This window comes from Nothoprocta perdicaria, unplaced genomic scaffold (assembly GCF_003342845.1).
Source record: "Nothoprocta perdicaria isolate Ctin4 unplaced genomic scaffold, notPer1 scaffold_30, whole genome shotgun sequence".
Classification (NCBI taxonomy): domain Eukaryota; kingdom Metazoa; phylum Chordata; class Aves; order Tinamiformes; family Tinamidae; genus Nothoprocta; species Nothoprocta perdicaria.
The window spans coordinates 3305353-3320722 of NW_020455533.1; the positions used below are offsets into that span (position 1 = coordinate 3305353).

A 15370-nucleotide genomic window follows, 5' to 3' on the forward strand; every position below is an offset into this window, starting at 1 on the left:
GAGTCTAGGTAATAGATTAATTAGACTAAYAGTTGGTAACTAGTTATGATCTAGGTAATGTAACTAGGTAATAGACAAATCTGTTTGTCAGATATGCAATTGCATAATAAACTTCCAAAAAAAATGCATTGCACCTAACATAAGCCTAAAATCAAGGTCAGAGGCCTGAGCCTGGCTGGCCCATGTGGCCATTTCTGTTAATGTTTTCCAGTTTTTGCAGCAAGTGGGATCCTAGTGCACATGGGAACCTGCGGGAAGTCACCTCCTTCCCTACCTGGGACCATGGCAAAGAAAACAAAATCAAACCAAAAAGACATTTATGAGCAGCTCTCCAGGATCCTCATGCACCAGCTGAGACTCACACAATCCTAGGACACCTGGAGCCAACAGCATAGGGAGAGTTGCAAGGAGGTTGATGGCTCCTAAAAAATGGCTTTTTTTTCTCTCTCTCTTTTTCCTTAGAGTCAAATTCAACATTTTAGCTTTCAAAAGCCCTAAGTGGAACCATTTTTATTCCTTTCATTTTCACAACCTTCTCAAATTGGCCTCAGCTACTCTTCTTGCAACAGTTTCCTACATAAGCTATGGGCTACAAAAACAAGCTACCTATAGTGTTCACCTGCTGAAAACTTGGTGCTACAACCTATAAAGCCTTGTGAAATACAARGTGCATTCTGAAATCTGCTGCTCCCTTTTTCTCCTGAGGGAAATGATTATTTGCTTCAGCTGCAGCTCACTGAATGGGAATGAGGTTCCTGAGGACAATAATGGCCCTAAATGGTCCCCACCTGCTTCCCCTGGAGCCACCCCTGCCCTCTTACGCACCTATTTCAGCTCTGCCCAGGGTGGTCACAACTTGTCTAAGATCAGTCTGCTCACCTTGGCTGGAGCTCCTTTGGATTTAGACCCTGATCTGTTTGGACTGGCTCCTCTTGGACCTACCTTCTTCTAGCAGCCTTGTTGGCCATCACTGGTCTGTCCAACCCTGGTTTCCACCCTTGGGCTCATTTCTGGCTCATGTTCTTGCCTTCACTTGGGGCTTCCTTGCTGCTGTGGGTCTGCCTGAGAACTTGGATTCTTGGCCGCTACTCTGCTTGGATGCTGTGGGAAGAGTCCTGGTCACCAAGGTCTAGGTCTGATGCCCATGGAAGGGGCCATGTATGGGCCACCTCCTCCTTGCTACTCACCAACATTGCCCCATGCAAGCCCAGCTGGAGATGCAAGAGGGAGGTAASTGCATTGTTTAGCTGCAAGCTATTATTTTTACTATCATTATTATTATTWTTTCCTATTAAATATCAAAGATCCCGAGCTTGGGATGCTTGGAGATGGGTTAATGATGYGTTTAGAGAGTGAAATATTCTTTGGTTTTGTTGGAAAGCTGAATGCTCTTATCTGAAAGCAGGAGAAATAGGCTAATTACAGCTTAGCAACTGTTAAATTTTCGTCTCCAAGCGAAAAGATAAGACTATAAAAAGGTAGAAAAGTCAGTCTGATCGTTTGATTTCTTTTCTTAATCAGTTTAAATGCTAAGCAAAAAAAAAAAAAAAAATTAGCTCATGATTTCCAGTGTATTGGATGCAGACTCATCTATGCCAGATAAGAACACAGTCCTATGTTGGTTTTAATATTTGCACTTGTGTGTTGAATAGCATGGGAGTGCGTGTAAGATGAGATCCTCAAGTGAGGAACAAAATATGCTCCAAATATTTAGTTAAAAAAAGAAAACAAAACAGAACTGTTACTAACCTCAAATAAAACAAGACAGAGGCATGCATTTTTTCCATAAAACCTTGTCTGGAGCGGTATGTTATTTCTAGGGAGGCTTATAACCTAGTGATATAACCCACACCTGCTACAAAGATATTATGACTTGGGTACTTAGGATAATGCATATTTAYACAAACAAATTTTTAGAAGTTTACATGGGTTTTCATGGTCAAAACATTGTTGTCAAAGAAAGCAACACTTKACAAAAATAACTCGCAGAAAATATTTTAAAATTTTAATGATCCAGTTAATTGAAAACAGCCTGGTTTAGGTTGTTATTAGGAGAAAGGCTAAGAGTTGAGGGGGGAAAAGACCGTTTTCTCTGTTTTTCTTTCAAGGCTGGTGAATTAGCAGCACTTTCAGGGTCACAGTGCAGTGGTAAGCTGGATTGTAGCATCCAAATGCATTTGCTAAGAGCTTTGCAGAGAGTTTGGAAAATAACATTAAATGAAACAGAGTCTTGTTTTGAAGATTATTTGGAAATTTCATAATGTGTTATTTAAAAAAAAAATCTGCTGTAGCTGTTTAGTAAAAAGCAGAATCTTTTCTGCTTTGGTACTAGCTCTTCAATTACTTAGGCCCTCCAGATGAGTAGTTTTAAGGGTTGTTTTGTTACAATTCCCAAAGCTCTTTTCTAAAACTAGATAGCAAGTTCTGTTGTCAAAGCCATAGCCAGTGTTTAGCTTTAGTCTTAAYTTGAGATAAATGCAATATTGTTTTGTAGAATTAGCTGGCTGTAAACCTGTGAGGCTTCTACATGGAGCCTAGGGAATAATTTCCCTGCTCTCAGCTGAGCCATGTGGCCGGGGTTTTGTTGAAGGGTACCTGAGTTCAGCCTTTTATTCTTGACTTAGRTCTTAAACTCTATTTATTTTTAACTTGTTTGTAGTGAGTAGCTTACTAAGTAATGAAATGAAATACTTAACAGGTTATATGTCTACCTTTCAAGGCCAGGTAAACATTTATTTCATGTGATAACTTTTCTGTAGCGCGTAGTTGCTCTGAAATGGTGAAGTTAGAGGTTTACTTTGGTGGTTCTTCCCTTCCCCCAAATCAAACTGTCCTTATTTCCTTAGGAATTTCCTTTTGCTCAATTTGAGAAGTGTTGGTTGATGATTCAGTTCCTAAAAAGTATTTCTATTAGGATTTATGTGTCCATTGAGTTCCTTGATATCAATTCCTGTTAGGAATCAGCTGTCATGTTAGTGGGAAGCCAGGCCAGAGATTTAAACAGATGCTCTTACTTAGGGCTGGCTGCAATGCAAGGCTGACATCATGCTATAGAATAGCACCTGAAGCAATCCTTCCTAGTGCAACTTAGATGCTTATGATGCATAATGCAGTTTAGTAGCAAATTCCTCCTGTTGTCAGTTATTTCTGAACTGATGTTTGTAATTTTTCTCTGTTATGGCAGATCTTACACCTGTGTGAATTTCTGTTTCAAAGCAGTAAGCTCTTAATTAAATTACCAATTAAATTACCTGTCAGCCTGCAGGAAGGCGAGTGGAGGAGTGAGAAGCTGCCCTTGTGTCCTCCTGCCAGTAATCAGTGCTATAGTGGGTGCATGTGTGTGGGTTTTCCTTTTCCCTCTTTCTCCTTCCTTCTGTAAAGGAACAAAGCTGGGAGGAAGAGGAGCAGAGGACAGGATGAGGAAGCTGCGTAATTCAAGTGTGGTGGGAATATGGAAGATAACTAGTATTTTATTCACAGAAATTGAATGCTAAATGTACTAAAGTTCCTTATTCTGGAGGGGAGGACTTGTAACCTGTCACCTCCTAAGGATATTGAGCTGAAGTCTTCTGTGCCTTAATTTATGAGCAGCGCAGAATATTGTCAATGTGTTGGGTTTTGTGGCTTCTCTTTTCTTCTCTCCTCCTAACTTAAAAGATTAGCTCAATASAGCCCAGCAAGTGAGAGCGAGCTTTGTAGGCTTGGAGGAATAACTGCCCTGGAGCGCAGCCCATCAAAGCTCTTGCTTGAGCTGAGGTCTGGCTACTTCTAACCAACTTGTGTGTGAAGTTGTCCATGGGTGATCTTGGCTTTGCCCTGGATGGTCAGTGTCTTTCCTCCTCACTGAGACTGCAGTGACTTCTTCCTGGGTTGCAGCTTCCTAAATTTATGTAAAATCAGATCAAATAAGGAGTGATTCAGGATGCAGTGTTAGTTTTTCTAGCATTGCCTCTTTTGCTGGTACTGTGCAAGTTCACAAGGATTGGGGTAGGCTGGTTGCTATAATGCAGTTTTGTTTCTTCTATGCTAAAACTTTCTTCATTTCCCCACTCTTTGCTTTGTTAAAAAGAAATGTGTTCATGACTTTATGCATCAAGGCAGTTAATATTTCAGAAACTAATTTTATTTGAAAGCTTAGCTTTTATACTAATACCAATGAAAATAATGTTCTAATATTATTGTCCTCAACAGACCTGGCTGTTGCTGGGGTTTTCCAGAGGAAATTATTTTTGCAAAAGGCTTGATGGACCTGTGCTGGTGCCTGGGTTCAATATTTCTGTTGYACCACTTACCTTCAGTGCTTGTGGCACTGAAACAGGCACTCACTGGAGTCCCAAGAAGGGTGGACATGAAGGCCAGTGGAGTCTTGTGTCCAGTGGAAAGTTCTCGGTGCACTGGACCTGAGCAATCCTGGGTGCATGGACCCACAGCCAGGGCATGATGCACCTGGGGTATTTCTTGCTGACCCTTTGAATTCTTGTGTGGTTGATCTGTTTTCCATGCATAAACATGATCTTTTTCTAGTTTATGCAGTGATAAAATGTACCTTAAGATTAAAAGCACCTTGTCTCTGTTGCAAACAATTTTACTACTAGACTTGAGTGTTTCTTACCCATCAGAGAAGCACACTGCATTAAATAAGAAAAGGCAAATACAAATGGCTTGCCCTTCACAGTACCCTTCTTGCTACCCAGCTGTCTGAACTGTTTTTACTTTAAAGTCTGTCTATATTGCTGCTTAGCAGGGAGCAGTATTTAGGAGCAGGCTTGTTTGTTCTCAGTAGCACTGATCTAAGGCAAGGAGGAGGTTTAGAAACACATGAGGAAGCCTTCATGTAAATGATGGAACGGTGTAAATAATGAAGTAATAGCTCACCTGCAGGCCTGAGCAAGTGCCTTGCACCAGCTGGCACCTCTGCRGTGATGGATCCAAGGCGGAGTGCTYGGCTGCAGGGCAGGGAATGCAGGGAGCTCCTCCAGAGGAGGATTTTCAAGCTGGATTTTCAGGTTTTGCTCCCTGCATATGGGGTAGTTAATGTGCACATGAGATTTGCAAGCAAAAACTGAAATGCAAGTGTCTGCACCCAGACACACACTAAATTTTGTACTAAACTATGTGAAAGTGCAGCTCTGATTACTTGAGAACTAAATACGACTGTAGTGCAGTTCATGGTTTTCACTTAAACTTTYATTGATTACTGACCCCAAAGAAGTTATCCATGAACTGAAGCATGGAAGACTAAATATGTGCTGGGCAGAGGTTTAATTCAGTGAAGGGAGCAGWAAACATAGTTATACAGGAGGGAGAAGAATCCTATGGAGGTTGGTTTGACGCTGCAGATGCTGCTTGCAAATATGCACTGGTGGCTGGGAAAATCTCCAGAGTAGAAAAATGAATCGAGGCCACAACCTCACTTTACAGTGTAATAAAACTAGAGTTTGAAAGGATGTGTGGGGGAAGAAATATTCCTCCTAGGCACCAAGCAGAAGTTAGCTCTCTTGGAATGCCACTGTATTATCTGCCCTGGGTGCTGTACAGGGGGTTTCTGCTTCTCTTGCAATTGATGGAGGCCCCAGCAAATGAGTCTAGAGTTCACACTGCAGTTATGGTGCAGGATTTTAAAATCATGTGCTTAAAATTGGCCATGAGGTAATGCCAGATATGTGCTTAAGGAATTGATGGTAATGCTGTGTGTTGGAAGGACTGGGATGCACATTGGATCTTGTGTTGAGAAGCAAGTGACCTCTCTTCCTTCATATATTTCCTTCCAATCCCTCTGGAAGGGCAAAGCTCTGAACACACATATTGCAAGACACTTGTGTTACGGTTATGAGAGACTAACARCAGTGGAACTGGAGACTGAACCAATTAAGTCTTATTTTACATGTTAATTGCTGCACTACTTGATATTTTCTTCAAAGGAGAAATTTTTTATCATTGGTTTAAATTCAATTTGTATGGATTAGCAAAGATTAGTATAGGACTTTTAAAAAAATGAGTTGCAGTGCTTTGTAGTGTTGCTCATTAAGGACCAGAGAACACTTACATTGCAAACTAACTTATCTGTATGGGGTTTTACAGCTAATAGGATAGAGTCAAGATAACTCACACAATCTAAAGCATCTACTCTAGAGATGGGTTGAGAGGGACACCCTAGTTTGAAACCGAGGTTGTATCATAACTAGGAACAGGATCCCTTCCCACTGGATTTTTACTCTCATACTGACGAGATACACAGGAAGTAGCAGATGGGTAAAGCATGAAGGCTTGCAAATATTACACTTGTGCAAAARCTGAACTGTTTTATATGCTTCAGGATCACTTCCTACTAGTAGCATTCAAATTTCATGTTTTTAATGTCAGACGTTGTTTTTCTTATAATTTTGTCTCTTGTACTTGTTTTAAAGTCTACTCAGTGTTTCCTTCTTTAATTACTCCACATTTGATTCATTTCTGTGCCTCAGATTAAGCTAACTCTGTTTTGTCTTTTTTGTCAATTACTGCAGTAATTAAGTTCTGTAAACTCACTGTAAGCTTTAAAAAAAAGTCCCTACTACTACCTAGCTTACACTGAAACCTTCCGAAACAGCCACAATGAACCTGACAGCCTATGTGTAGCGGGGAGAAGAACAAACTTTTCAGCCAGTCTCATCAAGGATCCCTATTATAAAAATCTGGAGAGCACCCACTTAATTATGGCAAACCTGGCGAGGTGCTCTGGGGAATAATTAAATAGTGCTAAACCTGCATCCTGTGCTGAAGTGCATATTTATTAAAGTYGAAAGCCTCATTGTACCCTATAGCAAACCAACTTACTTAAGATGCTAAATATTTTATTAGGGTTGATGTTGTTGCTAGGATCTGATGCATGGCTAGAATGAGCAACTGAAATATTTTTAGGAAATATAAGAATCTGATATGTAATTTTTTTCCATGATGCTTGTGATGACTCCTGTGAAAAGAGACCTCAAGGAAATTTGTGCTTGAGAGCTGAAGCATGTGGGCTGGAAGGGGGTAAAATGGCCTGGGTGTCATATTGGAGAGAACAATTCATAACTAAGTCCAATACTTTCATTTATGTAAAAATGAAAGTATTCATTGCACAATTTTTTAAAGTTTATTTCTGAGTCCAAGTATACCTCCAAAGAATAAAAAAGCTAAAAGAAAAATTCTCWTTAATATAAGCTCAAAAACTTACATATAGAATTTTTGTGTACTTCTAAAGCTACTCATTAACTTAGGTTTTTTATCTTCTGCTTCAGCAAGCTAGGCAAGTTTTCAAACATGATTCAACTTTGTCTATAGGTTTATCATTCTTTCCCTGTAAATCTCTTTTTTTTTTCCCCATCTGGAGTCTGGAAGGGTTTGCAGAATTACTGTGTTACCTACTGCTTGCCTTAATCCTCTTGCCTGCTGGTGTGGATAAAATAAGTCATTAAAATATCCAATTATTTCCTTGAAATATCCCTTATATTGGGGGAAAGTGATGTCTTTCCACCACATCTTGGTGCAGGTGCAAGGGAACTTGCAAGGTAGATCAGATGTGTTCAGTGCAGCTCATCTTGGTCCACGACTGCAGTGTGGTCCCATTTGGCTTCACCTGTGCAGAGATGCACAYGTATTGCCCTAAGGCTGAGCTTAGCTGGCCCCTTCCTGGGGAAACCAGCCCTGGTCTGCAGGCRAGCCTGTCTCTCTGCTGTTAGCTATGATATACAAGCTTTAAATTAAAGGAGCTGTTCTAGATTGGATGTGGAGATGGGAAAGATCTTGGAGCTGCTGAGTGCAAGCAGACAGAAATGTATTTTGCACTCTGTGCTTTGTAGCACAGACTTGCAGAGCGTGTGCTAGTAACCAGTCTAAATAAGCCCTGCTATAGAAGAACTGCGTTAGAAGCCTTAAGACCTCATTTGCTAGCTGCTTTGTGTGCACATASGAGGTCCCTCCTTGTCTTGAAAGTTTTGCAATTAAGACCCAACAGCATTTATCTAGCTGTGGAAGAAATGCCACGTTAACCAAAGCACTCCAAGCCTTTGCCTTTCGATTTAGGGTGATATTTTGTGGCAGAAGAGGATGCTGTTTTTCATCCAGCAGTACAAAAAGCGGTTTGTTAAAAGGCTTGCATGTGATAGATGATATGGTGGTGATTTATTCTCGTCTAACTCTGAGAAACTCATGGAGTTTTTAAATGTGAGAGCTTTCCTTGCATTCAATCTTRCATTCAATCTGCCGTTTGCTGCTCTGCTTCACTCTGCTGGTTTCATTCCCATTGCTTTTTCCCACTGAATGTCTACTTTCAAAAACTGAGGTTCTTTTAGCAGGAGCCCTGTGAAATCTCTAATTTGATCTTTTTGTTCTTCTAGTTCCTTTTTTGTCTTAGGCAGCGACTATTTAATGAGGAATYGCAGAATGCTTTAGACTGTGAGGCTTTAAGAACTTTCTAATTACTTCCACTCCTAACAAGTGTTTTATTTACATGCTGTTAGTCATCTTCTRGTTCACCTAGTGATGATGTCCACTTCTAATAATAGGACTTGAAAATTTGACAAAATTGGGGTGATAGCAGTTACCCAAGCGTGTGTATGGGGTGATGCAAGGGGATGGTAACGCTTGCCYGGGGAGCGAGGGCTGCTAAGGGCACTCGCAGCTCAGCTGCACCAAAGAGCCTTCCTGGGGCTGCTTCCCTTCACATGCTGCTGCTGCAGACCTTAAAACCTCCCTGTATTCCCAAAGACTTGTATTAAAAAAATGTTCTGAAGAGGTCCTAAATAGAAGCTAGATGACTTTAGGGACGAGGGGGGACTTGCTGGCTTATGGGAGCATCTCTGAATTTGCCTTTGGACCTTTGATGCATTTTGAGTATTTTGCCTTATGCTTTTTCCCCTTCAGTAAGCTATTGTATGTTTTGCAAATAGCATGTGTCTAAAAGCATATCCCGACTGCCTTACGAGTGTCCTATGGGTAATGGGCACTGTGTCAAGGCAGTAGATGTGAAAATGCAGCCGAAGAAATTGAGGCTCTCTAAGAAGTTTTGCTAAAGGAAATAAGAGTTTCTTGATTACTGGCGTCCACAGGAGGTAAGAGGATCTCTGCAGCAGAGATATCAAAGATCAAGGCTTTGCTTCAAACTGCATAAGCTGGGACTGTAGGAAGCATGGGTTGGCTTCTCTGGCATCTTCTTACATAAAGAGAAACAAATAAATAACCAGGACTGAAGATGCTTACTATAGGGTAGGAAAAAAATMTGTATTCTTAGAAACATCTCTGTGRGGATATGTGTTATTCCCCTGAATAAGTACTTGGAGGCTGTAATCCCCTGGAACAGGTTTTTCTCTGCCCAAGCGAACGATTGACACTTAATAATTTCACTGCTGTAGGTCACTGGTGCTTGTGTGCTCATTTATGCAGAGGAAATAAGTTTCTGATAAGCAGGTTTGTATCTTTTATGAGCAGACACGGTGTTGGCTGAATTGGGAGTTTCCTGCAGAAGTGTCATTTTGATCTATGAATCTTCACTGTAATGAGAGGGGAAAATAAAGCCACCACAAGAAAGAAACTAATGAAAACAAAATCCAAGTGTAATAAGAGGCCAGTGAGAAGAACAGTCTTTAGATAACTTTGGCTTCACAAAGCTGACAGTTTAATTAAAATCCTTATTGGGTGCGCTGGGTAATATAACTTTGCATTTAATAGGAATATTTTCCCAAACAAGTGAGTGAATATATTTCAAAATGTAAATTAATTGGTTGCTGGCTAGAAAATAACCATGAGATTAGCAGGCATTTGTGCTGTCGTGCTGCACTGTTTGCTGCCCAGCCGTGTTACCGGTGCAATAAGGTGCTTTTTCCTTTTTTTCATGTGTAGCTTTGCAAAATGGAGCTATTTCCATGTTTCTTTTGATGAAAGAGGAAGAATCTTTTTGAATAGGAATATTGACAATTGCTCGTCCAACTTCTTAGACTGTTTCTAAGCTGGTCTTTGCAAAGTCCATGCAAAGTCTCTTGCTTATCCCTTAATTTTGCAGCGCTTCAGAGCTGCGTGACAGCTGCTCGCTCCTATCTGCTGTAGCAGGGAGGAATTAGCCCAGGTTTCTGACTAAGCTGAGCTTTCTGTCTAGGCCAAGAGGCCCCAGGCTAAGCAGCTTGCTCAGGGTCTTCCAGAGCTAGGATTAAAATTTACAAATTCTTCTTCTGGGGGGTTAAAGTAATAGGACCTGAAATAGGGAAGGAGGAAGGTGGAAGTATCTTCTGTATTTAACCCAACTGAAACCCTGCTGATTTGGTTGTGTCTGCAATAAGCTATACAGATAGGCCAAAAAATCTTCTTTTTGGATTTTCTAGTATGGTGCTGACAGTTAAGTGTTACTGACAGTATTTTTAATGCTCTTATAACCCCATGGAATTTGTAGCACTCTAAATGGGCAATATACAAATCTGAGTCTGGTTCAGAAGCAACTTGTTGAATCAGTCTGAGTCTGAGGTTTTTTTAAAATATATAGTGTAAACATCTCTTTGCTCTGTCAAATGACTTGTTTCTAACAGTGATTTGCTTCTGAATAAAATCTGACCTACTTTTAATAAAAAAGCCCAACCCCAAATCCTGAAGGGAATTATATATATATAAAAAGAGGTTTTTTGATGTTAAAGAGGATGTTAAGAGGATATTTTGCTGCAGGGGTTAAATGGGCRTTTTTTGGGTGGTAGTGTGGTGCGAGGCTCTGTACAACATGTTCAAAAATCAGGAAGCAAGAGGAATGGAAAGATTTCCCCGTTAGCTTTTGTTAATCCTGCTTTAGCMGTGGCTTCCCGGGCAGACGCAGGATGATCAGCTGCTCAGGCAGAAGCCCCTGTGATTTAAAAAAGCCCAAAATGTAAAAGGGAGGTGTTGGCTGTGCAGGTGAGCCTGCCAAACCCCACCCAGCTTCAGAATGCCACGATGTTTGGAGGCACTTACCCTAAGTGCTATTGCAATGTATTTGGCATAATTTTATTTCTACTTATCTCGTGCTAAAAACACATTTGAGATTCAAACTTTAAAAACTTCGGCAATAAAGACATGTTGAGCAGATCCTCAAAACAAGTTTTAAATGTGCRTAAAGGCTTTTAAGCAGATTCCTTTTCAACCTTCAGAGTTTATTCTAGCTGCACTGCCTCATTGTGCGTTGTACTCTCCCTGCAATTGAGTCCTGGAGCACAGATTGCTCRTTCTCATTCTGAAAATAAAATTTTGGTTTGGTACTAAGGGAATTCCTTGGGTGTTTTTCTCCTATTCCATGCAGGGAATTGTTTAAGCATGCCAGAGGTAAATGTAAGTCATTCTAAGCTTCACCCAGAATGAGATCCTTTGGCTTCCTTTGCCAATTGTTTGAGCTGTGACTGTACAGAGGAGGGTTGCTGATGTCAATGATTCCCTGGGGTTTTCACTATCTTAGTTTAATTGAACAGGAGGGGACTTGGGGATTGGGCAAGAAGATTCTGGGAGGTGGTGTGAGCTGCAAAGTGGATCTGAGCAGCGTGTTGGACTCCAGCACCCTGCTCAGGGCAGGGCACGTGGGCCCCTTTTCCCTGTTCCCTTTGTCAATTGATGACTTGGGGCAGAGCTCTGGAATTTAATTGAGCAGGAATAGTTACAGAACAGTTTCTGTAATTTTGCAGAGAACTTGGACTTTACTCTTTGTGAATTGCAGCAAACTGCATCAGAAACTATTTTTGGAAAGACTTGGTGGTGAGTCATCTGTGACACTTAATCATAGGTGATGTTGGGCATGTGCTTGAACTTGAACTGGAGGTTCAAGCTCCAGTAAAAAGCAATGTGGTTCACACCTTGCTGTGCTGAAGCTATCGAATCCTGCTGGGTTTTGTTTGTACTCAACATGGCAGAACTTTGCATTGATGGTGTTTGGGTGAACCATATGGTAACTGTCTGTGACCTGGATACACATAGATTTTTTTTTTAAGCGGAATTATTTTGAGAAGATCCAACTTGGAAGTTTAAATCTCCACATTTTTTACATGTTCTTTGCATCAAACTGATTTTTACATGGAACAAAAACATGTGTGGCTTACAACTTTGGGGTCAAAAAGACCCTTGAAACCTTCCTGCATTAAGAGCTGTATTTATATTGGTATTTGAGTATGTAATATTTAACTTATTTGAGATCCTGCTGTGCATCCTTAATAAGAAACATATCCTTTCTGTCCTTGTAAAGCTGTGATGTGTGCCTGCTTCTTGCTGTGTTCTTCCAAAAAGTGGTGGAGATTGTGACAAAATAGTAAGGAAAAGGTAGAGAAAAAAGTAAAAGGTACTTAAGTCAGGGAGCTGTCAATAACATGATGCAAACTAAATTTAACAGCTAATTTAGTGGTGACAGAAATATAATCCGTATAATTTATGCATCTAATATAATCTGTCATTTGTGTTTAAGGACTAGAACAAGGCAGCATCTAATAAAATGAAGAAGAAAAATGAGTCTGTAAGGTGAGTGACAGAAATGTTCATTACCTCAGTTCTTTCCTGTGGTGCACCTCCCTTTTCCAGCAGGAATCTGAAGAGTTTGATCTGTATGAAGTACAGAATTATTATATTAAAGGACATCTCCCCCTTTGCCCCCCCTTCTTGTCGAAGCTTAAAATTGTTCCAATTCAAAACTAATCAAAGACGAATCGCAGGATTCTGACTTCATCCTGTGCAAATACAGCAGAGGAAGGAAAGAGGCCAAGGACGGATTGAGAGAACAGATGCAGGTACAAGTTGACTTTTAAAATCTTCATCTGTCTTTCCAGATCATGTCCAGGCTCTGTATTAGATACAGGCAGGTGAATAAAGGAGGCAGATGAAAGGAAATCCATATGTTATAGCAGACAACTGTAAATATGCCGTGCTACTGAGTAAATTAATACAGGACAGCACTTGAGATGCAGCTGGAAATACAAAGCACAAGGGGAGAAACTGTGGAACACAAAAACCTGAAGCAGAACCTCCTAGAAGCTCTGGGCCCATGTGTTCCTAGTGGTTTCTGCCGCTCTGGTAAATGATGTCTGGTGATTAGCGAGGCCGATGTCCTAAAAAGCCACCCCAAGAGCAATGTCCCATCTGCTGCAGCTGCACAGGCTGTCACAGACTTACCAGACTAATCCCACCAKAGATCAGAGGCCTTGATGATTACATGTTGACTTCAAAGCGTTTGACTGTAGCTGAGGAATAAGATGAGGTGTAAAAGTAGCTGCTGTAGCTTTCGACTAATGTGTTTCATGTTGCACTGTGATCCAGGCTTTCCTGTCTTTAGGCTTTTGGAGAAGACGGGAGGCAAAAGCCTGCAGTTTACAAGAGCCTTGAAACCAGCTTTAATTAGTGAAGGCTGAGAATGATTCCTGATACCAGTATAGAGGTACAGGAAGGTGACTGCTTCAGTGCAGCTATGTCTTAAATGGTGTAAAGAAATAAGCTTTTCCCTGTGAAGGGAAATTTTGGAAGAATATAAATTTAGTGCAAAATCCTTCTTACTCTGTCAGACTTTCATTTTTGAAGAAATATTTTCTATTTATTACATGCTGGTATTTGGGAGTTCAGAAACTACCTGTTGTACATGGCAGGCAGTGTGATATTTATGTGATGTGATAAAGACATTCATCCACAGGCATTTTTCTATTAGCTTAGGAGATGCTATTGATCTAAAAACAGGAAAATGTTCTGTTTGCAGGACAGCCAGTGGTGCAAATGTATAACCTCTGGCTTCTGTTTGTATATTGTAATCCTGTGGTATTCCTCCTTAAAGCAAAAGGCTAGCTCCATTGCTAGTTTTATCTGTGGTGTGTATTAACACAATATAATGAACATGTGCAATATATTGCCCATTAACTCTTGTAGGGATGGGAGAATGGGGAACTTATTTGGAGCTTTTTTAAAAGCTAAGTRTTTCTAATCAAGTGTTTAAATAGTCCAAAATACTTTCAAAACTATYTGATATGTAAGAAGCAAACAGAGAGAATTTGTTTCATCACAACTATAATGTCTTCTTTCATCCAGTTCCACTTCAGCTGTTTGGAGGAAACCTTATTGCTCTAGATTTGCACAAAATCYCTATTTCCACCATTATAGTTTAATTCTGTGTAGGTTCTAGGTTCTTTTCATGCACATTATTCTAGAAAAGCATTTCTTTTGTGCTRATGTATGTATCTCGATGACCATTAGTCTTAAATGGTAAGTGATCACTTACCAGTCTAGGTGCCTTGCAAGGTTTGCTTGTATTCCTTTATAAAAAAATGAGTATCTACTTCAGACCTTGAAATCCAAATAGCTGGTGTAAGGGGGAGGTGGGAACAAGGCAGAATTTACACTGTAATCACCACTACCTTTTGCCAACAGAGCCTCACCTTGGGARAAAACAGTCTTGCCAGGCTGGAAACTTTCCTTAAGAACGTGGCAACTTCAGTAAAATTTAATTATGAAAGAAAACTAAAAATGAGACATTTCAAAAAATGTCAAAACATTTCATTTCTGGAAGAGAACTTTTGTTTTATCCAAGTGTGTTAAACTTCATGCTCCGTATTTTAAGACGTACTGAAATCAAATGTCTCTTTGACTCAAAATACTTGATGCTGGTTTCGTAGGGAAGTTGTGAGCCTCAAACTTAGAGGACTGGAGTTAAAAACTGTTTGCTGTGGAAGATTTCAGCGTCTTGAGCAAGACGTGGAGAATGGGATGTATTACCCTTACATGAGCCTTTCAGGTGTTTACATTATTTTTTGGAGTGCAAGTTGCATCTTGGATGTAAGAAAGAGGGGAAAGCCAACCAGGAAGTAATCAAAGGATCATGTTTGGATTAAGGTTTAAAGGGCATGAAGGACAACTTGAATATGGGATATTTAATAAATCAGTTTGAAAATCTGTGTCAGAAGCACTAAGCCCAAAACTAATATTAAACCATGTATTTTGATGTAAAATTCCTGTAAAATGTCTTGTTCTTGACCTAATAAAAAGGATGAGCTCATGTCTTGATGTGTCATCGGGTCAAACCTTTAAACATAGATCGCCAGGTTTGTCAAAAATGTTGCCAGTGAACATTTAGTATGTCTGCAGTGAATTGAGTGTATGTGATAACTGAGTATTAACTATTCCTTTAAAAAAAAAAAGACTTGATGAAGTCAGAAATCTCCCATAGCCTTTCTAAGCACAATTTTGTCAAAGCTTTTTTGTCTGTACTTGCTTTAATTTTGTGCTAATCATGCCAAGAAAGGGAGCAGCTCTTATACGACTATAATTTTAGGGACCAAAATGGCTGTAATGCCTTTAAGTCTGCTTTAAATCAGAGTTTGGTGATAGATGATAGAGGATAATGTTCATTGATGCTATTTCATCTAGATCACTTCTTTAA

General features: G+C 40.1%; 1 long non-coding RNA gene across 1 annotated transcript; it reads left to right on the forward strand.

The window, feature by feature from the left end:
- Positions 1-828: 828 nt before the first annotated feature.
- LOC112949912 lies at positions 829-14721 on the forward strand. Its single transcript, XR_003249906.1, has 4 exons — positions 829-1230; positions 12422-12474; positions 12622-12740; positions 14362-14721. It is a non-coding gene; the product is annotated as an uncharacterized LOC112949912 (long non-coding RNA).
- The last annotated feature ends 649 nt before the right edge of the window (positions 14722-15370 follow it).